The 26,827-nt window shown below is 44.6% G+C and overlaps 1 pseudogene; it reads right to left on the reverse strand.

The window, feature by feature from the left end:
- Positions 1 to 4,870: 4,870 nt before the first annotated feature.
- LOC132353877 (NADH-ubiquinone oxidoreductase chain 5-like) lies at positions 4,871 to 25,237 on the reverse strand (annotated as a pseudogene).
- Between the last annotated feature and the right edge of the window lie 1,590 nt (positions 25,238 to 26,827).

Raw genomic sequence — 26,827 nt, forward strand, 5'->3', positions numbered from 1 at the left:
TTCTTGCTTAAAGAAAAACTTTAGTCCACTGAACCTTACCGGGGTTTCAAAAAGTCTGGCTTGAAGGTTAATGATCAGAGGAGTGAAAGCAAGCAGAGACAAAGAACAGAAGTCCAGCTGGAGAACTTGTAACAATTTAAATAATGAATCAGCCGTATAGCAGAGTCATAGGACCTTTAGTTCCTCCCTGAAGGACATAGATAACAATGTCAGACTTACATTCCTAAGTGGTTTTTACAGAAACCAGACTCCCATCAGATGGAAACTGCTGACCATAAGCACATAGACTCCAGGCCAGTTGGAACCAGAAGGTTGATGATGTTGACTCCAAAAACATCATCCTGTTACCTCGCCACCAGCCAATCAGAAGAAAGTCCATGAGCTGCAACCCTTACCCCAATGTTGCCTTTAAAAACCCTTCCCTGAAAGCCAAGGGGGAGTTCAGGTCTTTTGAGCATGAGCTGCCTGTTCTCCTTGCTTGGCGCCCTGCAATAAACACTACACTTTTCTTCACCACACCTGGTGTCATTAGATTGGCACGTAGGGCAAGTAGACACGAGTTCAGTTTGGTAACAATACTGTAAACTTTATTGTTGTAAAACAAACCAGTGTTTAAAAATACGTTAAAAATTGAAATGAGAGACTTCCCTGGCGGTCCAGTGGTTAAGACTCCTGCTTCCATTTCAGGGAGCGTGGGTTTGATCCCTGGTTGGGGAACTAGGATCCCACATGTTGTGTGGTGTGGCCAAAAAGTAAAAAAAAAAAAAAAAGAAAAGAAAAGAAAAAATTCACAAAAACTTCAAACACAAGAGCAGTTTACATTTTGCCACACTGACCCAGGCTTGAACAGTTGCCAGTATTTAGTACATGGTAATAAGAAACATCACAGGCTAGACACTTGAACATTTTAAAACTACTTTACACATTGCTATGTAATTGTCAAAATGGTGCATTTCAACAGCAGCATAATATTCAAAGCTGATGTGCCCTCACATGATTGCATTCGCCATTTGGTGAACACTGACCAAGGCCTACCAGGTGGCAGGCCCAGGGTACAGCAGCCACGTGTACAAGGTGAGAACATTCACCATTCCCCCACTTGAGCTGGACTTATTTTCACTAATGCAGGTGGAACATCCGTGGAGTAGTAAATGGAAAGAATCTAACCATGGCTGAGCCATGTGCCTTTGCCCTTTTAAGAAGGGACTGATTGATTCCGATCAGTTGGGGCTTGCGTGATGGATCTGAAGCTGAGAAAATGTTTCAAGACAAGGGCATTTCTTTCTTTGACTGAAACAACTATTTCTTTGGAAAAACTCTGACTCTGAAAACAGGAGAGAAGACAATAAGAATTCTCATGTTAGGAAAAAACCTAGCTGCTTACATCTTCTTTACACGTATAGAGACACGTGAAAAGATTTGGCTGGTTCACGTGTGAGTGAAAGACTTTAAATCTTGTAAGCTCTATAACAGTGGTTGTTATGAGGAAATATGACAGATGGCTCAAAATTGGAATGCACTGATGTAAACAAAGCAAAGCCAAGCTTAGCAGCTTTTCTTTAAAGGTGTCCTGTACATTCAGAGACTATAAGCTTTAAAATGTACATAAAACATCAGTTACCACTTCCCTTACCCACAAATCCAAATGCAAAAAAAGACTTAATTTTTTTTTTTCTGTTAACTTTTTCTTCCACAAAATGTGTACCCTTTTCTCCCCAGTTTCCTTTTACCAGATCATGAAGCATGAACACACTTGTCTTGATGAAATCTTTTCCCTAGAGGTCTGGACAGAGTCCTGGTGATGAGCTAGCTGTTGGTGGTGCCGTGCCAGGCTTGCCTGCCCATGAGGACGCACCCCAGTCCTGACGTTGGGCCAGTTCGCCCTGCTCAGCTCCCCTTGGATGTGCCCCTCTGTCCCCTGCCTCTGACCATCTAATTCTTGTTTTTTCCCAACCAACTTTCACAAGCTTAAACGCTTGCAGGGGCTGGGTTTTTTCTAAAGGGGCTGATACTAATGGCTCCAGCCAAGTGGTGTCATGTGGACAGGTAAGTCCAGTGTCCCGGGTCTGGATTTCTCAAAAGAAGCCAAAGGTCTGCATTTGTGTGTGAAATATCTTGATTTTTGAAAGCTGGCAGGGATTCAAAGTTTTTAAAAACATTCTGCCAGTCAAATAACATATACTGAAGGCTACCTCTGAGCTGACCTCACCCTCCAGACCACGATGTCACCACTGGCTGGGGCTTTTTGAGCCCAGTCTTTCTCCAACCACAGGGGGGCGCCTCCATGTATCTGTGACAGGACCCACCATGAGCAGCTGCATTACAAATCAGTGTAACTTTCCAGGAATTCTATAATCATATCCTGGAAAGCACAACTGCATTAGGCTGCATTTTTGTTAATTTGTTTGATATGTACATCTAAAGATACTACAATGTTTACATAGCCCTGTGGATACATTTTTTCCTTTAAAAAAAATATCATTTTGAGAGCCTCAAAACCTAGCAGTGCCCAGCCGTCCTCTGACCCCAGAGGCCCTGGCTGGGGTGGGGAAGGGTCCTCCGGTGCATGAGATGATGAGGGCTAGCAGTGCATTGCAGCACCCAGGACCAGGCTCAGCAGCTGCTGAGCTCAGACCCCGGGGGTTCGGGGTCTGAAGCCGCTAAGGGAAGCTGGGCTCTGGGGGGCTGGGGGAGGAAGGACTGATGGCGGGAGGGATCTGGGATGGGATGGTGCAAGATTATTCCACTTTCAGGTTGGGGATACATGGAATGGTGTGTTTGGCTGGATTCTGGATTTTTTGTTTCTTGCTAAACACTAGGTTTGATTGTAAAACAAACACCGTTGAATTCTGTAATAGTCACCAGAGGACCCGCCATCCACAAGGGGGAAGGCAGGACTCCCTTCGCTCTTCTGTCTTGTATGTGACACCCTGAGACCCTCAGCAGCAGTGAGTCCTGCATCCTCCTCTGTGGCTGTGACCGTGACCAAGGATGCGGAGGGACTGCGTGAGTGAGAAGACCAGGACGTGTGTGTGTTGGGGGGTACGTTAGGGCATGTTTAGTAAACCCTCCCCACTTGGAGGCGTGGGCTGCCATCCAGAGGTGTCTAGATACACATGCTTGGGCTGGGCACCGACACCAGGACATTCCCAGGCCCTGTCTGTACCTCCAAATACAGGAAACATCCCGAAAGTCCCGTGGACCTGGGCTTTGATCATTACAGAGACTGCGAAGTGGGAGGACGTGGGCTCCATGTCCTATTTCACCATCTTGATCTCTAGCTCATTAGATCTTTTTTCAAATACAACTTTTTGTTTGTTTGTTTTTGTTTTTTGGCCACACAGTGTGCCTTGTGGAACCTTAGTTCCCCAGCCAGGGATTGAACCCGCGCCCTCAGCAGTGAAAGCACAGTCTTTTTTTTTTTTTCTTAAATTAATTAATTAATTTTAAAAAAATTTTATTTTTGGCTGTGTTGGGTCTTCGTTTCTGTGCGTGGGCTTTCTCTAGTTGCGGCAAGCAGGGGCCACTCTTCATTGCGGTGCGCGGGCCTCTCACTATTGCGGCCTCTCTTGTTGCGGAGCACAGGCTCCAGACGCGCTGGCTCAGTAGTTGTGGCTCACGGGCCTAGTTGCTCCGTGGCATGTGGGATCTTCCCAGACCAGGGCTCGAACCCGTGTCCCCTGCATTGGCAGGCAGATTCTCAACCACTGCGCCACCAGGGAAGCCCCAAAGCACAGAGTCTTAACCACTGGAGAGCCAGGGTATTCCCGTCAAATATAACTTTTAATGTTATTTTGTTGAAACTCGCGAATGTAACTTTTTAAAATAAAAATTTATTTATTTATTTATTTATGGCTGCATTGGGTCTTCGCTGCTGCCCGCGGGCTCTCTCTAGTTGTGGTGAGTGGGGGCTACTCTTGGTTGCTGTGTGTGGGCTTCTCATTGCAGTGGCTTCTCTTATTGCAGAGCATGGGCTCTAGGCACACGGGCTTCAGTTGTTGTGGCTTGCGGGCTCAGTAGTTGTGGCTTGTGGGCTCTAGAGCACAGGCTCAGTATTTGTGGTGTGTGGGCTCAGTAGTTGTGGCTCGTGGGCTCCAGAGTGTAGGCTCAGTGGTTGTGGTGCACAGGCTTAGTTGCTCCGTGGCATGTGGGATCTTCCCGGACCAGGGATCGAACCCGTGTCCCCTGCATTGGCAGACAGATTCTCAACCACTGTGCCACCAGGGAAGTACCACAAATGTTAAGTTTTGATATTATTTTTATGGAGCAAAAACACACAGGGCCCACAAAAGTCCTAATACAACCCTGGGTCCCTGCCTTTGCTCGGTCTGCTTAGGTGTATACAGTGTGTCTGAGCCCCATGCCTGCTGTAACAGGTTACATTCCTCTGGCCTCTCTGCCTTGGTTGGTGTGGTGCGTATGAGCTCCTGCCCGGCCTAGGCAAAGCTTGGTGCACTCAGCGGCTGAAAACACAGTCAATTAACTCCCGCAGCAATAGAAGCCACAAGTCCAAAGTCACTTGCCCTGCGCTCGTGCCCAGGTGTCTGCCGGGCTCGTTCCTTCTGGAGGCTCCAGGGAAGAGTCTATTTCCTGGCCTTTTCTCAACTCTTGGTGTCCCCACATTTTTATGCCTTGTGGCCCCTTCCTCCCCACCTTCTCCGCGGTCTTCACGACCTCTGTGCTCACGTCGCTGTCCTCCTTCTCTGCCCCCTTCCCGCTTAACACCCTTCAGGAACTTCCCATCTGAGGAATGAAACCCAGCCTCCTAGGGAGCAGCGTGTGATACACCTGCCGTGTCCCTGGCTCCCAGGACTTGGAGCGGGAGGCGGAGAAGCCATATCAGGCCCAGCCTCCCGCCACCCCCATAACCTCACTGCTCCACGGACCCAGGCACAACATAGAGGAAGGCCCCTTGCTGGAACTTCAGGATGGCAACGGGGAAGCCTTAAAGCCAGCCTGGGCCCTGCAGGCTGCGCGGGTCCCCCAAGCACCATAGCAAATGCTTCTGGGCTCCTCTCCCCGGGGAACGGGGAGGAGGTCCAAGGGCTGCTTTATCTGCCTCGCCGCACGTCGCCACGATGCCACAGGAACCTGGACCCCTCAGCGCCTGCGGATGCGGACTGGGCTCGTGCCTCTGCAAAGCCGCATGTGTCAGGCGGCTTCCCGGGGCAGCGTGCGGAACCGGGAACCCTGTTTTCTGTAAACGGCAAGTCCATTCTGAACCGAGGGCCTGGAGACGCCCTAACCTCAGCACTCATGCGGGATGGACCTGCTCCAGACGTTGTGATGCGGCCTGACCACATGGTGGGCAGCCAGGCACCAATGACCACGTGCACGATGGATAAAAATCCCGCCCGCGACCCCTTGGTCTCCTGGAGCTGGCGACAGGAAGGCGCACCCGCGCACAGAATGGCCCTTCTCACCCCTGACTCTTGTTCCTGCTGTGCCCTCCGCCTGGTGTTCCCCTCTTGTTCACCACGAGCTCATTGACACTCCTCCCGCAAGCCTTCGCTATTCCACCCTGCGTCGCCTGGCTTTCGCATCCACGTCTGCTTTTGGGGGGCCCCTCAGAGTCCAATTCCTGCACTTTTGTTGACATTCCTAGGAAAGAGCGAGCTCTGTTCCAGGCAGCCGGCCCTGGGAGGATGCAAGCTCACGTGGGGTCACAGGGGCAAGACAGCACAAGGAGGGACGAAGTCTCTTCAGGGGAAAGGGGAGCCCAGAGCGGCGTGGGGTCAGGGCCGCCCGAGGGCGAGTCCCCTCTGCTGAGCTTTCCCGGACAGACCCGGGCGTCCATCTGCACAACCAGCCCGCGAGTCTCTGGGACGGGGTCTGCGCCCCACCGACCTGGCGTAGGGGAGGGTTTCCGACAGGGCCCAGGGTCCGGGTCGGGGGCAAGCCTGGTCTGGAGCAGCGCCGGGGAAACCGGTGTCCTTCTGAGGGAGAGCAGACAGACGCAAGCCGCAGGCCAGATGGACACGTGGTAAAATGGAGGCTCTCCAGTTACCGACGGAGCGAGAGAAGTGAGGCAGAGGCGTGCGGCACAGTGACATTTATGTAAAAAACAAAAATTAAAAGCACAGGTGCACGGAACTCGATGCATGTTGGGCAGGACGTGTGCAGGGACACGGTTTGCTGGGATGGCCTGGGGCACTGCGGGCGGGGAGGGGGCTGGGACTGGAGCGGGTGGTGGGGTGAGAGCAGGGCTGGGTGGACGCAACACTGTAAGTCCCAGAGGAAAAAGAAGCGATCCGTGGGCACCGGGCCATGGAAACGTGGGCTTGAGCCCAAACTGGGCACCCGCAGGCTCTCGGTGCGGCCGCCCCCTCACCTTCCTGCCGCGGCATCTGGGTGAGGTCCTCTACCAGGCTAGCGGCCAATCGGAAGCCGCCTAGGATGGGTTCGCCACCCCAGTGGAGTCCGGGTGTTACCGGGACCCGGATTCGGTCGCCATGGCAACAGGGTGCCCTGTCCGGAGAGGGGGCGGAGAATGTGCAGTGTCTGCACTGCCTCTGAGCGGTGCTGTGCAAACGTGCTACCTTTGCAATTCAGCTGCCAGACAAGGCCGAAATCCCAGACAAATGAGGAAAGTTTTTCTTTTTGACTATGAGTGTGTCTCATAGTTAGTATGTTAAAAAAAATTTTGTTTTAAAAGTATTTATTTGGTTGCGCTAGGTATTAGTTGAGGCAGGCGGGCTCCTTAGTTTCCGCACATGGGCTCCTTAGTTGTGGCACGTGGCCTCTTAGTTGCGGCATGCATGTGGAATGTAGTTCTCTGACCAGGGATGGAACCCGGGCCCCCTGCATTGGGAGCGCAGAGTCTTAACCACTGCGCTACCAGGGAAGTACCAAAAAATTTTTTTTTTAAAAATATGTCTTGGTTAGTGTAATATGTCCCAGTATAGGATTTCCAGATTTAGCAACTTAAAAATTAGGAGAGGCCCAGTTAAGAATTGAATTGCAGATAACCGTGAGTGTTTTTTAGGATTAGCATGTTTCACATTGAGTGTATTTTAAGAACTTCAAATAGATAAGCAGCAAGGATCTATTGTACAGCACAGGGAAATATAGCCATTCTTTTGTAATAAATTTAAATGGAGTATATTCTATAAAAATACTGGACACTATGTTGTACACCTGAAACTAATATAATATTAGTTTCTATACTTCAATTTAAAAAAAGCGATCAAAGCCCAAGTATAACAAAGGGATGATACCACATATGAAAAAGGAAAAAGAGGATTGCCTTGTCTGCTATCGGTCCATATAAAACCAATTAGTCAAATAAATATGAAATAGACACAGGAAAAACAAGTTTTGCTGCCTGTTATCAAAAATGCCTGCGGGACTTCACTGGTGGCGCAGTGGTTAAGAATCCGCCTGCCAATGCAGGCGACACGGGTTTGATCCCTGGTCCGGGAAGATCCCACATGCAGCGGAGCAACTAAGCCCATGTGCCACAACTACTGAGCCTGCGCTCTAGAGCCTGCGAGCCACAACTACTGAAGCCCGCGTACCTAGAGCCTGTGCTCCGCAACAAGAGAAGCCACCGCAATGAGAAGCCCGTGCACCCAACTAGAGAAAGCCCGCGCGCAGAGACGAAGACCCAACACAGCCAAAAAAAAAAAAAAAAAGCCTGGGACTTCCCTGGCGTTCCAGTGGTTAGGACTTTGTGCTTTCACTGCGGAGGGCACGGGTTTGATCCCTGGTCGGGGAACTAAGATCCCGCGTGGCCACCTAGTGGGAGATATGTGGTCAGCCCTGCACATCCCCATGGCCTGGCTCCTAGGGCTCTATAAATTTCCCCAGGTGAATCACCCCAAAGCCTGTCCCCTTCACAAACTGTGCTTTCGCTACTACCTGCCAGGTTTCCCGCTAATGCTTTATGTGCCAGACACTATTTTTACTCCACGCCATAACCTGGTGGTGAGGGAACCTCAATCCCTGTGACATCAACGAGGAAACTGAGGTTTAGAAACAAATCAATGATGGGTCCAAGCTCACCCAGGCAGGCTTGGAATGCCACCACCTGCTGTTCCCCAAATTTCAGGCCCTGGGCGTCATCCCTACGATGGTGGTCATCTTCTTGTCTTCCTCTAAATTTGGCTCCTACGTTCACAGGTTTGTTGAGATAGAATTCACACACTACGCCATTCACCCACTTAAAGTGGACAGTTCAGTGCTTTTAGTCTACACTCGGAGTTATGCAGACATCACCACAATCGGAGGACATTGTCATCACCCAATAAAGAAACATCAAACCCGCGAGCCACCACTTCCCATAATCCTCAGCCCCTGGCAACCACTAATCTGCTTTCCATTTCTATGGATTTGCCTTTTCTGGACATTTCATGTAAATGGAATCATGTCTCCTGTGGTCTTTTGTGTCTGGCTTCTTTCACCCACCATAATGTCTTCAAGGTTCATCAGTGTTGTAGCGTCTATCAGAGCTTCATTCCATTTTATGGCTGAGGGATAGTCCATTGTATGAATGGACCACGACGTGTTTATCTGTTTATCAGCCGAGGGACATCTGAGCTGTCTCCGCTTTTTGGTTGCTGTGAATAATGCTGCTGTGAACAGGGTAGGTTTTGTGTATGTGTGTTTTCAATTCTCTTGGGTATTTGAGTGGAATCGATGGGCCACATGGTAATTCTATATTTAACTATCTGAAGAACTAACAGAGCATTTTCCAAAGTGGCTGCACGGTTTTACATTCCCACCAGCATGGTCTGAGGATTCCAATTTAAATATATTCATTTTGACTTTGAAACTATATAGTGGAGTGAATTCTCTCCTTGAAGCCTTAAATCTGCTAGGTTCCCAGGCCTGCCGGGAGAGGATTTCCGTCCTACCCGTGAAGCTGGGGCCTTATAAGTCACAGAATAGGTTCCAGGGCATTTCTGGGGGCGGGGGCTTTAGGGGTGTGGGTGCCACAGAGGAAGTCCAACCCTGGTTCCTCCTCGGAGGGCTTGTCATGTGACGGGGTTTATTCTTAAGTGTAACACTCCAGGTATGGGCTCGGCTGTCTGACTGATTCGTCCAGTTCTCTCCTGATAAAAAGGAGTCTTAGAGAACCTCTGCAAGTAACCGCACCGCTGTTGCAGGGGAAGAAGCTGGGGGGAGCTATCTGTGGATTCTGACAGGGCTGTGAATGCAAGATGCCATCTAAAGAAGAACGCTTGTGTGGGGGGCAGGATGCTGAGGTGGCCCCTGAGATCCTTGCCTGCGGGTGCACACGCCTCCTATGGTCCCCGACCCTGAGAGGCCAGAGCAACCTGTGAGCGTGCTGGGGCCCTCGCTTTTGTGATTATGTTACATCATACAAGACTCGACAGGGTAGGCTGAAAAGACACTTTTCTCCTCTGACATAAAGGAGAATTAAACGGCCATATTGATATTTTTCCTTTAAGATAATTTATCTTTTTATTAAAAACTTTTTTAGATTTTAACTTATTTATTTTTATTGAAGTAGAGTTGATTTACAGTGTTGTGTTAGTTTCAGGTGTACAGCAAAGTGATCCAGTTATATATATATTTATATATATATTCTTTTTCAGATTTTTTTCCCTTATAGGTTATTACAAAAATTTGAGTATAGTTCCCTGTGCTGTACAGTAGGTCCTTCTTGGAAACGGCCATATTGTGAGTAGGAGGCCATGTGACAAGAATCTGAGGTGGCCTCCAGTAGTGGAGAGGGGCCCTCCACCAAGAGCCAGCAAGAAAACAGGACCTCACTCTTACAACTGCAAGCAACTGAATTCTGCCAACAACCAATGGTCCCGGACGTGGACCCCACACCTCAGATGAGACCCCAGCCCTGGCTGATTCCTTGATGGCCGCCATGGGAGACTCTGAGCAAAGGACCCAGTTAAGTAAGCCATGCTCTCACTCCTGACCCACAGAAGATGTTAGCTAAAAAATCAGTGATTTTTTAAGCTGCTAAGTTGCAGAAACAATTGGTCCTTGCTTAAGACAGACACATAGATGGTTGTAGCTGCATTGCCTCAACTGAAATGATGATCCAGTTTGAAAATAAATTGATCAGGTGGTAACACAATAATAAGACTTCATTCATATCATAAGCAAAAAAAAAAAAAAAAAAAAAAAGAGAGAGAGAGCCTTGTGAATTTGTTATTGTCAAATATCATATTAATACAAGTTTGGAATTTGGTTTTCCTTCTGTTAAAATGTCAAACTGGTCTTGGCATATTCAGACCATTCTTAGCAACAGGTAGTAAAAGGCGATTCTTTGCGTAATCTGCCCAGAGAGAGGAGATTCATAAAATTACCAGAATAACCCCTGGGGCTTGGGCTGAATTGTCATGCCCCAGTTAAACAAACAAACAAACAAAAAAAAAAATACAGAATTTTGTTCCCTCACTTCTGAAAGAGCTAATTTTATTTTTTTAATTTTATTGAAGTATAGTTGAGTTACAATATTGTATTAATTTCTGCTGTATAGCAAGGTGACTCAGTTATATATATATATATATATATATATATATATATATATATATATATATTCTTTTTCATATGCTTTTCCATTATGGTTTATCACAGGATACTGAATATAGTTCCCTGTGCTATACAGTAGGACCTTGTTTATCCATCCTTTATATAATAGTTTGCAACTGCTAATCCCAATCTCCCAGTCCATTGGGGGCAGGAGATAGATGGGCTCCAGGCTAGACATTTACAACTGGCCTCCTGTTCACACTTCCTAGGGTGAGAGGAAGATGGGCTCCAGGCTGGACATTCATTACCAGCCCCCTGTTTACATTTCCTGAAACAAGAGACAAACGGCCTCCAGGACTACATATTTATGACCAGACTCCTGTTTATATTTTGAGATCTGCACCTCTATATAAAAACCAGCAACAGAAATAGGGTAAATAATTGGAGATTGGACATTCTTATGACAGGGACAGAGTGGGACTAAACCCTGTTAAAAGATCAAGAGGTCATACGTTTCCCATCCTTGGAGCAAGGGAAACATTGCACACTCGCAGAGAAAGGTTCCTTGGGGGTCAAAAAGGAGGGGGCACCTCCCCATAATAGGTGATGCTAAGGCCGTCCCATAGGCCTCTGGGCTGTAATCCATCTTCGAAAAAAGTTGAGCACGCATGTTGGGGAGGGTCCTAGGGCAGGGCAGGTGTGGAAAAAGAAACCAGATAATTGGCCAGAGGTAAACAGAGACCCAGAAGAACTGCCCTATATGAATGACTTACCTGCCTCTTTACTGCACTCCTCCTCATTAGGGAGGGTGTCCACACCCTTTCTCTCCGGGTGTGCATCTCTGCCTTACTTCTGTCTTAACTAAACAAACTGTTTCTCTGTGTGCTCTCCCACTTGTTGTGCTATGTCTCTAATAATAAACTCTGTACCTGTTTTTACAGTTTTTGCCTCCGTGAGAAATGCATTTTTCACTGGGGGCAAAAGCCATGGGGTGTAGTGGCCAGGATTCCTGGTTTTCATCCAGGCTCCCCAGGTTCAATTCCTGGGCAGGGAATTAAGATCTTGCTTCACGCCACCACTCACTGCTGCCTCTCTGAGATCCTTCCCCCACACCCCCTACCCCTTGGTAACCCCAGGTCTGTTCTCTGTGTCTGTGAGTCTGTTTCTGTTTCATAGATATGTTCATTCGTGTCATATTTTAGATTCCACCTATAAGTGATATTATATGGTATTTGTCCTGAAAGAGCTAATTTTAACTGTGTTCTGTTTCTTTTAGAATCCAATCAGATATATGACTATTAGTTTCACATAATGTTTAAGATTTTTAAAAAATGTAACCTGGGACTTCCCTGGTAGTCTAGTGGTTAAGGCTCTGAGCTTCCACTACCAGGGGCATGGGTTCCACCCCTGGTCAGGGGAAGTTCAACATGCTGCAGCATAGTGCGGCCAAAACAAACAAAAAACATGTTCAACTAAGTTGAATTATCATTCTGACACATTTTTATATCAATAGTAATTATGATCCATGGGGTATCAACTGAAGGATAATTTCCAAGAGCCTAACTTAACATTAAGAGATTGGACTCATGCTAATTTCTTAAATATTTAACGATCTTTGGATACTGGAACAATTTCTAAGTAAGACAGAACACTGAAAGTCTGGTCTCAAAGAATAGATTTGGTGTTTTTGTTTTCGTTTTTGTTTTGCCGCACTGTGCTGTTTGCAGGATCTTAGTTCCCTGAACAGGGATCAAAGCTGGGCCCCCTGCAGTGAAAGTGTGGAGTTCTAACCACTGGACCACCAGGGAATTCCCTAGATTTTGTATTTCTACCTTGACTTCATATCTCTACGCATTGTAGGGTAGCATAGATTTGGGTCGTGTTAATGAGTGTGTTTATTTTTGACACTTTAAAGTGTGTAAAGGATGTGTGTGGCTTTAGGGGGTAACATCACGCCTCCCAACATACCCATCCTTGACAGCCTTTGAGTTGTTGGGTCTTTTGACTTGTGGGGTGTGATGCTATCTCACTGTGGTCAGAACAGCAATTTAATCTCCAAAGGAAGGGGTGGCAGAATGGGTGAGAGTTGCTGTACTAGTCGGCAAGGGCTGCCGTAACAAAATACCACAGACAATGTGGCTTAAAGAACAGACGTTAATTTTCTCAGTTCTGGAGGCTGGACATTCAAGATCAAAATGTCGACAGCATTGATTCCTTCTGAGGTCTCTCTCCTTGGCTTGCAGATGACCACCCTCTCCCTGTGTCCTCACATGGTCGTCCCTCTGTGCATATCTGTGTCCCAATCTCCTCTTCTTACATGGCAAGTCCACTGTGGCCGTGGAGTGATGTAGCTGAAAAAAGATGAAAAATAACATTTTATGAAAGAACTATCCAACAACCTACGACTGATGCTTGCCTTCATTACCCACCTAATAAACAAAAACACCCAGGCACAGGATATAATATTTAAATATGTCTTTGTCAAAATAAATAAACACATCTTTGTCTCTTATTTAAAAAACACAGGGCTTCCCTGGTGGTGCAGTGGTTAAGAATCTGCCTGCCAAGGCAGGGGACACGAGTTCAAGCCCTGGTCCGGGATGATCCCACATGCTGCAGAGCAACTAAGCCCTTGAGCCACAACTCCTGAGCCTGCGCTCTAGAGCCCGCGAGCCACAACTACTGAGCCCACGTGCCACAGCTACTGAAGCCCATGTGCCTAGAGCCCGTGCTCCACAAGAGAAGCCAATGCAATGAGAAGCCTGCGCACTGCAACTAAAAGTAGCTCCCGCTCTCCACAACTAGAGAAAGCCCGCACACAGTAACGAAGACCCAACGCAGCCAAATAAATAAATAAATTTATTTAAAAAAACCAAATAACAACAAACCAAATAAACAAATAAGGTGACATTTATTTTTACTTCATCTCCAGGAAGATATATTTGTGACGGTAGCATCTTCCACACCTGGTGTGAAGGGCAGGCTGTCCTCAGAGGCCTCACAAGGCCTGGAGACAATGGACTACAACTTCCAGAATGCCTCGCTCCAAGAGGTGGCAGACTGGAACCGCCCACCGCACCGCGAAACCCCCTGGGAGATGTAGTATGATGCTCTAGGTGCCCACGCGCGCCGCCTGGCGGACAAGGTTAGTGTGATTATGAGTTCCTAGAACGCCCTGAACGCCCAGAACGCTCATCCTCAGGCTCCCCGGACCCTCTGGATGCCCGCCCAACAGTCGCTTCTGTGTGTTACAGTGAGGTAAAGTGGTCTCAATGCGTCCTAGGCCTGGCCCGGGAGCCAGGACTTTAATTCCCGAAGGCCCTAGTCCCAGCCTAGGCCCGGCCCCGCAAACCCATTGGGCGGTCCCCCGCGCCGCCACGCCTTCTGGGAAATGTAGTCTGGCTCCCTGGAGCCCTGGTCCAGAGTCGGCTGCAGGAATACAACTCCCAGAAGCCCCAGCGCAGCGGCGTCTCAACGTCCCGGGCTCCCACGTCGCGCTCTCGCGTTGGTCGGTAGGTCGCGCCACAGGGCCTTCTGGTAAATGTAGTCTGACTCTCTGTGCGCTCAGGAACAGGGCTCCGGCAGCGGCGCACACGTGTTGGTCGGCAGGCCGCGCCGCGGGTCTCCTGGTCGTGGTAGTTTCTTCGGAGGGCGCTCTGGGCTGGAGACTCCGGAGTCCGCGGTCTGGGGACGGAGTAACCGTCGGGAGAGCTGCGGGGTCCGGCCGGCCGGGGCCTGGGGCGGACGGTGTCGGGAGCTGACGGGGCCCAAGAACCGTGGCCCTGGCCCCTCCCTGTGTGCAGAGACTCCGGGGGTGGGCCCTGCTGGTCGGACCTGACCGCCGTCGAGGTTTGTTACTCGCCTTTCCCAGCTCTGACTCGGTCGAGATCTCGGAGTCGGAAGAGATGACGGCCACGGGGCTCTTGGCTGCCTGCCTCCCGGTGAGTGGCCGCTCCTCTCCCTCCTGATGGGCTGGGCCTGGACCCCAGGCTGGGGGGAATAACTCCTCCAACTTGGGACCCTCAGCCCGTCGTTCTGGCCGAGGAGGGAACAGAAGAGGCAGAAACCTGCCTGGTCCTGCAGTCCTTAAGTGTATCAGTAAAGCCCTAGAGCCAGTGAAGATCTAGTCACAAAGCCCCCCAGCAAGAAACTTCCTGACCCGAATGGCTTCAGCTACCACCCGTTTAAGGAACAAACGATTCTGGTCTTTCTCATCTGGAATGACTTGTCTAAAAGAGGGAGCGTGTCTCTGTTAATTCTTATGAAGCCCGCGTAACCTGTGTTCCAAAACCTGTGCACTTCTCTCAGCTCAGGCTCCTCCTTTGAAAGGACAAAAAAAACAGACTCCAGGAAGTGGCAACTACTTTCTCAGACTGTTTCCAGGGTTAAGTGAATTTCCGTTAGAGAAAGTGCTGACTTAGCACTGCGCTCAGACTGGAGAACTCTTGGCAAATGTTAACATTATTATCAGCAGTTAATAACATCATCTTTTTATGCCTGGTATATAAAAAGGAAGAGGAATCTTGAAGGATGACTATACATTTTGATCTTGTGGAGGATCCCTAGTTTACCAAGAAATGCGTGAGATTCTTAGGGGGTAAACATTTCAGTATTATGGGAGCTCTCCTCTGAAATGGCTGATGCAGGCCCCCAGATCCCCTGGGGAGCCTTGAGTATCCCTCAGAAGCCAGAACCCTCTCAGGACATCTCTGTGTGCACCTGAGTCCATCCTCACGTTCTCAGGTATGCCGCTCCCAGCCCTTGTGGGAGCTTTGCAGAGATCAGGGTCTTAGCTAAGCAGACACGACGGTGACATTTCAGGGGCAAGTAACCTTCGATGTTGTGGCTGTGGACTTCACCCAGGAGGAGTAGGGGCTGCTGGGCCCTGGCCAGAAGACCCTATACCACGACGTGATGCTGGAGACCTTTAGGCACCTGGTCACTGTGGGTGAGGCTGTGCCTTGTGTTGACTTGCATCTGCCTGGGGTCTCGGCAGAGTGGGTGTGACCTGGCTGGGAGTGTGGGGTCAGTGAACCCTAGAAGGGTTTCTCTTCTTCCAAGCCCTCAAGGCCTGATCTCTCACTTGGACAGTGTCTTGGATCTCCAAACCAGCTATCATGGCCCAGCTAGAACTCAGAGTAGAGCCATGGATAATGGACAGAGGACTCTCCCAAGATTCCTGCCCAGGTGAGAAAGGATCTTTACAGTCAATATTTATATTTTCCTTCATATCTACCCTTTCGTATACTCTTCACTCCCTTTGGTATTTCCATAATTCCTCCTAGGATCATTTTCCTTTTGTCTGAAGAGCTCCCTTTATCATTTCTTTTAGAGTGACAGAATTCCCCCACTTTGTGTTTGCCTGAAAATGTCTTTATTTCATCTTCATTTTGGAAAGATACTTTAAGCAGAGAATTTTAAGTTGGCAGTTCATTTTTTTTTTTTTTCCAGCCCTTTAAAGACACCATGCTATTGTTTTCTGTACTCCATGGTTTCTGTTGAGAAGTCAACTCTCCATCTTATTATTGTTACTTTGTAGACAGTGGGCCTTTTTGTATGTATTTTTGCTAACAGTGCTTTGTTAAATACACAAATTTTAAGTGTACAATTGAAAAATTTTGACAAATGTATACCTATATGTAATCATTCAAATTGAGCTTGAGGACATTTTCATTACCTCACAAATTCCTTTTGCTCACAAATTCCTTTTGTTACCTCTTTCCATTTTTTAAAAAAAATTTTATTTATTTATTTATTTATTTATTTATTTATTTATTTATTTATGGCTGTGTTGGGTCTTTGTTGCTGGGTGTGGGCTTTCTCTAGTTGCAGTGGGCGGGGGCTACTCTTCGTTGCGGTGCGCAGGCTTCTCACTGTGGTGGCTTCTCTTGTTGTGGAGCACAGGCTCTAAGGCATGCGGGCTTCAGTAGTTGTGGCACTTGGGCTCAGTAGTTGTGGCTCGCGGGCTCTAGAGCACTGTGTCAGTAGTTGTGGTGTATGGGCTCAGTAGCTGTGGTGCACGGGCTTAGTTGCTCCGCAGCATGTGGGATCTTCCCGGACCAGGGCTCGAACCCATGTCCCCTGTGTTGGCAGGCGGATTCTTAACCACTGTGCCACGAGGGAAGCCCACCTCTTTCCATTTAACAAAGGCAACCACTGTTCAGATTTTTTCCACCATAGAACTTTTGCCTCTTCTAGAACTTCATATAAAGAGAATCATACGTTATTTCTTTTGTGTAAGGCTTACCCTAAGATTTTTGAGATTCATCCATGACATTGTATGCATTGTTAGGTTGTTTCTTTTTACTGTTGAGTAATATTCCATTTTTTTAATGAACCACAATTTATTTTTCCATTATCTTGTTGATGAATATTTGAGTTGTCTCTCGTTTTGGGCTTTTATGAGTAATGCTACTATGAACATTTTTGTACAGTGCTTTTAGTAGAACCATGTTTTTAATTTCTCTTGGGAAAATATCTAGGGGTGGAATTGCTGGGTCATAATTAACAAGGTCTGATTTTATCAATTTTTTCTTTTATGATTAGGTTTTCTGTGTGAGTTTTTTTTTTTTTTTAATGTCCTAAGAAAGTTTTGCCAAAACTCCAAACATATTCTCCTGTTCTCTGGTAGTTTTATAGTTTTTGCTTTTATATCAAGACTTAATATCCACCTTGAATTAATTTTTATGTAAGTGTGAGGTAGTAGACAAGGCATTTATTTTTCTTATGGTTGTCCAGTTGTTTCAGCACCATTTAATGAAAAAATTTTCCTTCATAGTATTGTTGAAAATCTATTGAATGTATATGTGTGGATCTATTTTGTTGCTCTCTTCTCTTACATTGATCTATTTTGCTCGCCCTGTGCCAACATGATATGTCCTTTTTTTATATTCATATTTTGACCCACGTCTCAGTAGATCTATTTTATTTTTTATTTATGTACCACCTCAACCTCTGATTAGAATGGAAAGTATGGATAGAGCTAGTATTAGGTTTAGATTGATTGATGGTGAGATTTGATATAGGATTGATAGGGGTGAAGGTTTTTGTCATGTTAGTAGAATTAGGCCTGCTGTTAAAGGGATGCCTTGTGTTACTTCGGGCACTCAAAAGTGAAAAGGGGATAGTCCTAGTTTTATAGCTATGAAATAGAGTGAATTAGCTTTTTCATAGCCATGAAAAAGAATGAATTAGTCTTGTTTTAATGAGACTTTCAGGAAACAATAACGATAAAATATCATCTTGAAAATGAACACACTCTTATCAGTATCGACTGGTAAATTAATTGTGTTATCCAAAAAGGCCAACAAATCCTAGCTAGTATGAACAGGATATTAAATTCATTAATGATTCATACAACTGTTTCGAGCATACAAATAATCTCTGGTTTTATACCCACTACATTTCAGAATTCTGTAAACTGTGAGGCCTTCAATGTGTTTAATGTGGCAGAAAATCATAATAAATGTTTCATTATTTTATTTTGTTCAGTCCTTTTCCCATTAAGCATGCAAACACTGTCGTAACCATCTTGGGTTTCACTTCCACGAGGTCATCAGGTAAGTAAGTCATATATCCGGGCACTGATCTTATCGGTGTTATCATTGTTGATGCTGTTGGGTTGAGTAGTTTTGCGATGGTTCATTGGCCGGAGTGTAATAGGTTAATGATGACTGCTATTATAAGTAGTAGGGATGCGGTGGCCTGTGTTAGAAAATATTTAGTGGAGGCTTCTCTGGCTCGTGGATTAAAGTTTTTTATTGTAATAGGGATGATGGCTATTATATTTATTTTGAATCCAATTCAGGCTAGTAGCCAGTGAGAGCTGGTAATTACTATTATAGGTCCTAAAATGACAGTTGTCAGGATAATGGTAAAGATAATGGGATTTATTAGTATGGGAAGGATATAAACCAACATTTTCGGGGTATGGGCCCGATAGCTTGTTTAGCTGACCTTACTGTAGAATGTAGTGTAATATGGTAGTACGGAGAACTTTGAATTCTTAAGGGTAGGTTCAATTCCTATGATTCTAGAAATAAGAGGGTTTGAACCTCTGTTATTTACTCTATCAAAGTAACTCTTTTGTCAGACATATTTCTTATGTTTGTGGAGGGATGCTTGCTGTTATGACGCTCAGTGATACATGTCATATGCATAGGGCTAGTGTTAGAGGTAGGAAGCTTTTTCAGAGTAAGTGTATTAGTTGGTCATACCGAAATTGAGGGTAGGATGCTCGAATCCTTAGGAAAGATATTGTTAGTAGTAGTGTTTTAATGATGAAGTTAATTGTATATAGTTCTGGGGTGTAGGGGTTGTGGAATGCTCCTAGAAATAGAATTGTTGTGAATATATTTATTGTAATGATGTTGGCGTATTCTGCTAGGAAGAACATGGCGAAGGGGCCTGCTGCGTACTCTACATCGAAGCCAGACACGAGTTCGGATTCTCCTTCTGTTAAATCAAAAGGGGCTCGGTTGGTTTCTGCTAAGGTAGAAATAAATCATATTATGGCTAGTGGTCATGATGGGAAGATTAGTCATGGTTGTTCTTGTGTTGTGGTTAGGGTTGATAGGGTGAAGAATCCATTTATTAAGAGTACTGATAAGAGGATTGATTGCTAGTGTTACTTCGTATGAGATTGTTTGTGCTACTGCTCGTAGGGCTCCAATTAATGCGTATTTTGAGTTGGAGGCCCAGCCAGATCATAGAATAGAGTATACAGCTAGACTTGATATTGCTAGTATGAATAATACTCCTAGGTTTATGTTGATGAGGGGGTATGGCATGGGTAGGGAGATTCATATTTGAGGGCTAGGGTTAGGGTTAAGATGGATGCGATGATAAATATGGAGGTGGAGGTTGTAGCTGGTCGTAGGTATTCCTTAGTGAATAGTTTGATTGCATTGGCAATGGGTTGGAGTAGGCCGTGAGTTCCTACAATGTTTGGTCATTTTCGGAGTTGTATATAGCCTAGGATTTTACGTTCTACTAACGTCAGGAATGCGACGGCTAGGAGAATAGGAATGATGAGCATTAAAATGTTAATTATAAACATTTTGTTAGAGAGAGGATTTGAACCTCTGGGCATAAAGGTTTAAGTTTTACGCAATTACCAGGCTCTGCCACCCTAACAAAACCCTGGTCTTGGGTGGTTAGTTTGTGCTTGCTTATTAAGTTGAGATTAGATCATTAATTGTTTTGAAGGCACTTTTTAAAGTGGGCCTTATTTCTCTTGTCTTTTCATACTGGGAGAAATGCGTAATAGATAGAAACCGACCTGGATTATTCCGGTCTGAACTCAGATCACGTAGGACTTTAATCGTTGAACAAACGAACTCTTTAATAGCGGTTACACCATTGGGATGTCCTGATCCAATATCGAGGTCGTAAACCCTATTGTCGATATGAACTCTAGAATAGGATTGTGCTGTTACCCCTAGGGTAACTTGTTCCGTTGATCAATTTTTTGGATCAATAAGTGATATTATGCTTTGGCTAGTGGGTCTAGGCTTTAATCACTCAGAGGATTTTTTGTGCTCCGAGGTCACCCCAAATGAAATTGTCAACCCATGTGAAATTTTGTTATTCCTTGGCGGTTTGAGATTATGGTTTTTTGGGTTGATTAATTGAAGCTCCATAGGGTCTTCTTGTCTTATTTTGTTATCCCCGCCTCTTCACCGGGAGGTCAATTTCACTGACTAAAAGTAAGAGACAGTAAAACCCTCGTGTGGCCATTCATACAAGTCCTTATTTAGAGAACAAATGATTATGCTACCTTTGCCCAGTCAGGATACCGCGGCCATTTAATGGTTGTCACTGAGCAGGCGGTGCCTCTAATACTGGTGATGCTAGAGGTGATGTCTTTGGTAAACAGGCGGGGTTTGTATTTGCCGAGTTCCTTTTACTTTTTTTAATCTTTCCTTGAGTGCACGCCTGTGTTGGGTTAACAGTGTATTTAATAAATAGATTAGTGTTGGCTTGTATTTATTTACTGTTAATTATCAGTATATTAGTAGTTGCTGATGTAAGCTTGTGCAAGGAGAAATATTTCTTGTTACTCATGTTAACAGTATTATTGCTTCTATAATCTTATAGATTAGTCCAGTAATAAGACTAGAAGTTGATTTACTTAATATTGGAATTGGGATGTGTTTTGTTGTTGAGCTTGAATGCTTTATTATTTGATGGCCGCTTCTAGGCCAACTATGGTGTTGTTTGTTTTTACTCTCTAGTTAAGATTGTATCCATTTCTAAAAAGCTGTACCTTTTTAGACTAACGTTTAAATATATGTGGAAGCTTATTATGGTTTTTAGTATTATTTAACGTTGAACTGAAATTCTTTTCCTGGACAACCAGCTATCACCAGGCTTGTTAGGCTTGTCACTTCTACTTATAAATCTTCTCACTATTTTGCCACATAGATGAGTTTGTTCTAGTAACTGTTCATAAGTAGCTCGTCTGGTTTCGGGTAGTTTAGCTTAAGTTCTCTTTGTTAAGTTGTTGCTAGTTAAGTCATTATGCAAAAGGTACAAGGGGTAAGCTTTGCTTTTTATTATTTTTAATATTTCTTTCATCATTCCCTTACAGTACTTTTTCTATAGCGCCATCAGTGTCTAAGTTTCTATCTCCTATACTTTAGATGTCTGGTGATTGTTTTATTTGACTAGCTTGTGTTAGTATGGTGGGAAAGGTGTGGGCTAGGTTTAGTTCAAGACATACATAGCTTATGAAATCTTCTAGGTGTAAACTAGGTGCTTTATTTAAGCTATGCCTTGTTTTATCCCAGCACACTTTCCAGTATGCTTACCTTGTTACGACTTCTCTCATATAATTGTTTAGCATGTGTTAATGAATTGTGGCTTTGTCATGGCACTTGAGGAGGGTGACGGGCGGTGTGTGCGTGCTTCATGGCTTTATTCAATTAAGCGTTCTATTCTTAATTTACTACTAAATCCTCCTTTAGTTTTTAGGTTTCATAAAAACTTTCGTGTGGATAAAGGGTGTTCTTTGTGTAGAAAATGTAGCCTATTTCTTCCCACCCCATAGGTCACACCTTGACCTAACGTTTTTAGGTGTTATAATTGTGCTTACCTTTGCTCCTTTTTAGGGTTTGCTGAAGATGGCGGCATATAGACTGGAGTAGCCAGGGCTGCTGAGGTTTGTCGGGTTCATCGGTTATAGAGCAGGCTCCTCTAGAGGGCTGTGAAGCACCGCCAAGGCCTTGGAGTTTTAGGCTGTTGCTAGTAGTACTCTGGCGAATAGTCTAGTTCTTATGATTATTTGGGTTTAAGGCTGAGCATAGTGGGGTATCTAATCCCAGTTTGGGTCTTAGCTATCGTGTGATCAGAATATGTTAAAGTCACTTTCGTAGTTTATTTTTATTTTAATTATGGCTTTTTACAGCTTAATTAAGGTTTAACTTTATCTTGTATGGTTCTTTAACACGCTTTACGCCATAGTTCTATTAATTTGGGTCAATCGTATGACCGCGGTGGCTGGCACGATATTTACCAAACCTGATTAATATGGCTTAGTCAAACTTTCGTTTATGGCTTACTTTTTATCACTGCTGTCTCCCGTGGGAGTGTGGTTAAGCAAGGTGTTGTGAGCTACTGGTGTAGCATGCTTGATACCTGCTCCTTTTAGTCTTAGTGATTTAGAGGGCATTCTCACTGGAGTGCGGATACTTGCATGTGTAATTCTATTAAAAACTAATATAAAGGCTGGGACCAAACCGTTATGTTTATGGGGCTAGTGAGCCCATCTAGACATTTTCAGTGTCTTGCTTTAGGAAACGTTTAAGCTACATTAACTTGTTGCACATAGGTGGTGTTTGTATGGTTGTATTATGTGGCTTATGTCAGATTTAGTACTAAATTTTTGATAAAATGGCTGGCGAATCTAGGGGGATGTCTGTCTATATGGGTGGTGAATATCTAAGTAGCTCATTGGTATGATAGGGAGGGGGTTGAGGTTGATTTATTGTGATGGATAAATATTTTAATCCGGGGCGGGGAATAGTAAAGTGCTATGTCCTGTGACCATTAACTGATTGTACAACGCAGGTTGCTCTTGCCAATTAATAAATACATCCAGGTCCAGCTACAATTTGCTTGACTGTGTTAAGACCTTTTAAGGTCATAGCTGAGTCTAAGCACTTCCCCCCCCCCCCCAAAATAAAAAATACCAAATGTATGAAATCGCAGTTATATGTGCGCATGGGCTGATTAGTCATTAACCCATTGAGATGTCTTATTTAAGGGGAAAGAGTGGGCGATTTTAGGTGAGATGGCCCTGAAGTAAGAACCAGGTGTCTGATAAAGTTCAGTAGAAACCCCCACAAGTTATGGGCCCGGAGCGAGAAGAGGGACACCTGCCGAGCGGGTTGATGGTTTCACGCGGCCTGGTGATTAAGCTCGTGGTCTAATGGACGGGATTCCAAGCATGTTGATTTAAACTGATTTAACTTGATGTACTATGTACGATCAATAATATATATGTATTATGTAATATCAATGATTACATTACATACTAATATTCCCCATATTAGTTGTGTTTGGTTATACAACGGCTATAGCCACTGAACAATATTCTGGGGTTTGGGTTTCTAATAAGGTTGTATTGGGGGCGTTTCTTTTAGGGTCAATAGTAGAGTTTTTAATGGTGTTTTGTATTTTGAAGGATGAGGATGTGGAAATTGCGTTTAAGTTTAATGGGTTGGGGGATTAGTTTATTTATGATACTGGTGACTCTGGGTTTTTTAGTGAGAAGGCTATGGGGATTGTGGCATTATATAGTTATGGTACTAGGTTGGTGATTGTTACTGGTTGGTCATTATTTATTGGTGTTGTGGTTATTATGGAGATTACTCGGGGTAATTAAATGAGAGTATACTAAGGGTGATGATGATGAGAAATGATAGAAAGTATAGTTTAATAAGGTCTTTTTGGTTTGAGATTAGTGTGGAGGATTTTAGTTGGATGAAGGCTGTAGTCTTTGGTAAGATAGTTTCTAGTCAGATTAAGTCTAGGAGGGAGGTTGCTAATTTTTGGCTCATTAATAGGTTTAGATGGGGAGGTAGGCCGTGTATGATGGTAGGGAAATATCCTAGGAGAGTAGAGAATTTAAAGGAGTTTGAGGGTAAGTATATTTTGAGTTTTGTGTGTTAAGGTTGGTTTCGAATGCTAGTACAAAACCCGAGCTGTTACTATGAGGGCAGTTAGTTTTAAGTACAAAGGTATGGTTATTAGGGGGATGGTTGTTGGGGGAATGTTGTTGGAGATGATGAATCCGTCAAAGATACTTCCGATTAGTAGGTGTTTGATAGAATTAACTAGGAGGGGATTGTTTTCATTGATAGGAGCTGAGGAAGAGAAGTGGGTTGTCCCAGTAGTGTGAAGAAGATGATGCGAGTGCTATAGATGGCTGTGAGGGAGGTAGCGGTTAGAGTTATTAATAGGGCTCAGGCATTGGTATAAGACGTGGTGGTGGTTTCGATGATTAGGTCTTTAGAGTAAAAACCAGTGAGAAAAGGCATTCCTGTCAGTGCCAGACACCCAGTGATAAGGGCTGTTGCAATGAAGGGCAAGGTTTTGAATAGGCCTCCTATTTTTCGGATGTCTTGCTCGTTGTTTAGGCTGTGGATAATGGATCCAGAGCACATGAATAGTATGGCTTTAAAGAAAGCATGTGTGCAAATATGTAAGAATGCTCGATGGGGTTGGTTGATACCGATTGTTACCATCATCAGACCTAATTGGCTTGAGGTAGAGAAAGCGATAATTTTTTTTTAATGTCGTTTTGGATGAGAGCGCATATAGCTGTGAATAGGGTGGTAAGAGCTCCTAGGCATAATGTTATTGTTTGAATGAGTTTGTTGTTTTCTGTTAAAGGGTAAAATCGGATAAGTAGGAAAATTCCTGCTATGACCATTGTGCTTGAGTGGAGTAAGGCTGATACTGGGGTAGGACCATCTACTGCTGAAGGGAGTCGGGGTAAGTCCAAATTGGGCTGATTTTCCGGCTGCGTCTAGCACGAGTCCTGTGAGGGGGAGGTTTAGAGAGTTTAGGTCGAGTATAAAAATTTGTTGTAGGTCTCATGCATTTGAGTTGGACAGAAATCACGCTATTGATATAATGAATCCGATATCTCTGATGTGGTTATGTAAGATTGCTTGGAAAGCAGCTGTGTTTGCCTCTGTTCTTCCATATCATCACCCGATGAGTAGGAAAGATATGATTCCTACCCCCTTTCACCCAATAAAAAGTTGGAGGAGGTTGTTGGCTGTAACAAGAATTAGTATAGTAATGAGGAAGAGGAGTAGGTATTTGAAGAACTGGTTGATATAAGGATCTGAATGTATGTATCATATTGAGAACTCTATGATGGATCGTGTGATAGACAGTGCCACTGGTACGAACATAATTGAGAAATAATCTATTTTGAAGCTGAGTGTCAATTTAAGGGTTTGGACAGTGATTCAGTGTCAGTTTGAAATGATTATTTCTTGGCCTCTATGAAGGAATATTATTGTTGGGATTAGACTGGTAACGAAAGCACATGAGATGGTACTTTTTACATATGGGTATTTATCACTTTTGTAGGAGTTTGTACTAGTTATCATGATTGGAATAATTAGTACTAGTAATGTGATTAGGGCAAAAGAAGAGAACAGGTTTATTACTTTTATTTGGAGTTGCACCAGTTTTTTGGTTCCTAAGACCAATGGATAACTACCATCCTTTAAAAGTTTGAAAAAGCCATACTATTAGGCATGGGGGCATGAATTAGCAGTTTTTGCAGTACTTTCTCGGTAAATAAGAAGTTTTAGTCTTCTGTTGCTAGATTCACAATCTAGTGGTTTTTTTAAACTATATTTACAGTATAGGGGGCCCAAGATGATTTTAGGATTTAGTGACAGGAGTAGAAGTGGCAGGATATGGAGAGCTATAAGGGCGTTTTCTTGTGTGAAGGAGGGTGTAATATTACTGATGTGGTGCGTACATTTGCCGCGTTGTGTTGTGATTAGTATATACATAGAGTATAGGGATGTAGTTACAATATTGGTTCCTATTAGGATAATAGTGAGGTTTGATCATGAGAAAGTTGATATAACTACGAACAGTTCTCCAAGTAGATTAATAGTAGGGGGTAGGGCCAGGTTTGTCAGGCTTGCTAGTAATCATCAAGTGGCTATTAGTGGGAGGAGAATTTGTAGGCCTCGGCCTAGGATTATAGTTCGGCTATGGATTCGTTCGTAATTTGAGTTTGCTAGGCAAAATAATATAGACAATGTGAGGCCGTGGGTGATTATTAGGGCGGTAGCCCCTATGTAGCTTCAAGGGGTTTGAATGAGGATAGCTGCAATAACAAGTGCCATGTGGCTGACTGAGGAGTAGGCAATGAGTGATTTTAGGTCTGTTTGACATAGACAAATAGAACTGGTTATGATTATTCCCCATAAGGAAAGCATAAGGAAAGGGTATACTATGAACTCTGTTAGGGGGTTGAGTATTGATGTGATTCGTAACATGCCATAACCCCTGAGTTTTAGTAGTATGGCTGCAAGGACCATAGAGCCTGCGATAGGAGCTTCTACGTGTGATTTGGGTAGTCAAATGTGGAGGCCGTAGAGGGGTATTTTTACTATAAAGGCTATCATGCAGGCCAATCATATAAAGACGTTGGATCAGGAGTTGAATAGTGGTTGAGCTCAATATTGAAGTACTAGGAAATTTAGAGAGCCTATGATGTTTTGTATATATGTTAGTGCCACTAGTAACGGGAGTGACCCAACTAGTGTGTAGAATAAAAAATAGAGTCCTGCATTAAGTTGCTCTGTTTGGTTACCTCAACAGGTAATGATAATGAGGGTAGGAACTAGTGTGGCTTCAAATATAATGTAAAATAGTTCTGTGGCGGTGAATGTTATGATTAGGAATGTTTGTAACATGATTAGTATTGTGATGTATAGCTTTTTTCAGATTAGTGGCTCTTTGAGTAGGTAAGATTGGCTGGCTATTAGTATTAGGGGAAGGAGTCATATTGTTAGGATTAGTAATGGTGGGGAGAGGGAGTCAGAGAAGAATGTTAATGAGAAGTTGAGGCTATTGTCATTGAATTGGTTAAGAAGAAGTAGGCTTGTGAGACTAATTAGTAGGCTGTGGGTTGTGGAGTTAATTCAGATTATACTACTTTTTGATAGCCAAGTTAGGGGTATTAGTATGATTGTGAGGATGATAAATTTTAGCATTGGAGAAGATTGAGGTTTTGTATGTAATCGGTTCCATATGTGTTTGATACTATTACTAATAAGGCTAATCCGAGGGCTGCTTTGCAGGCCGCGAATACCAGTAAGATGATTGG

Source organism: Balaenoptera ricei, chromosome 19 (assembly GCF_028023285.1).
Source record: "Balaenoptera ricei isolate mBalRic1 chromosome 19, mBalRic1.hap2, whole genome shotgun sequence".
NCBI lineage: Eukaryota > Metazoa > Chordata > Mammalia > Artiodactyla > Balaenopteridae > Balaenoptera > Balaenoptera ricei.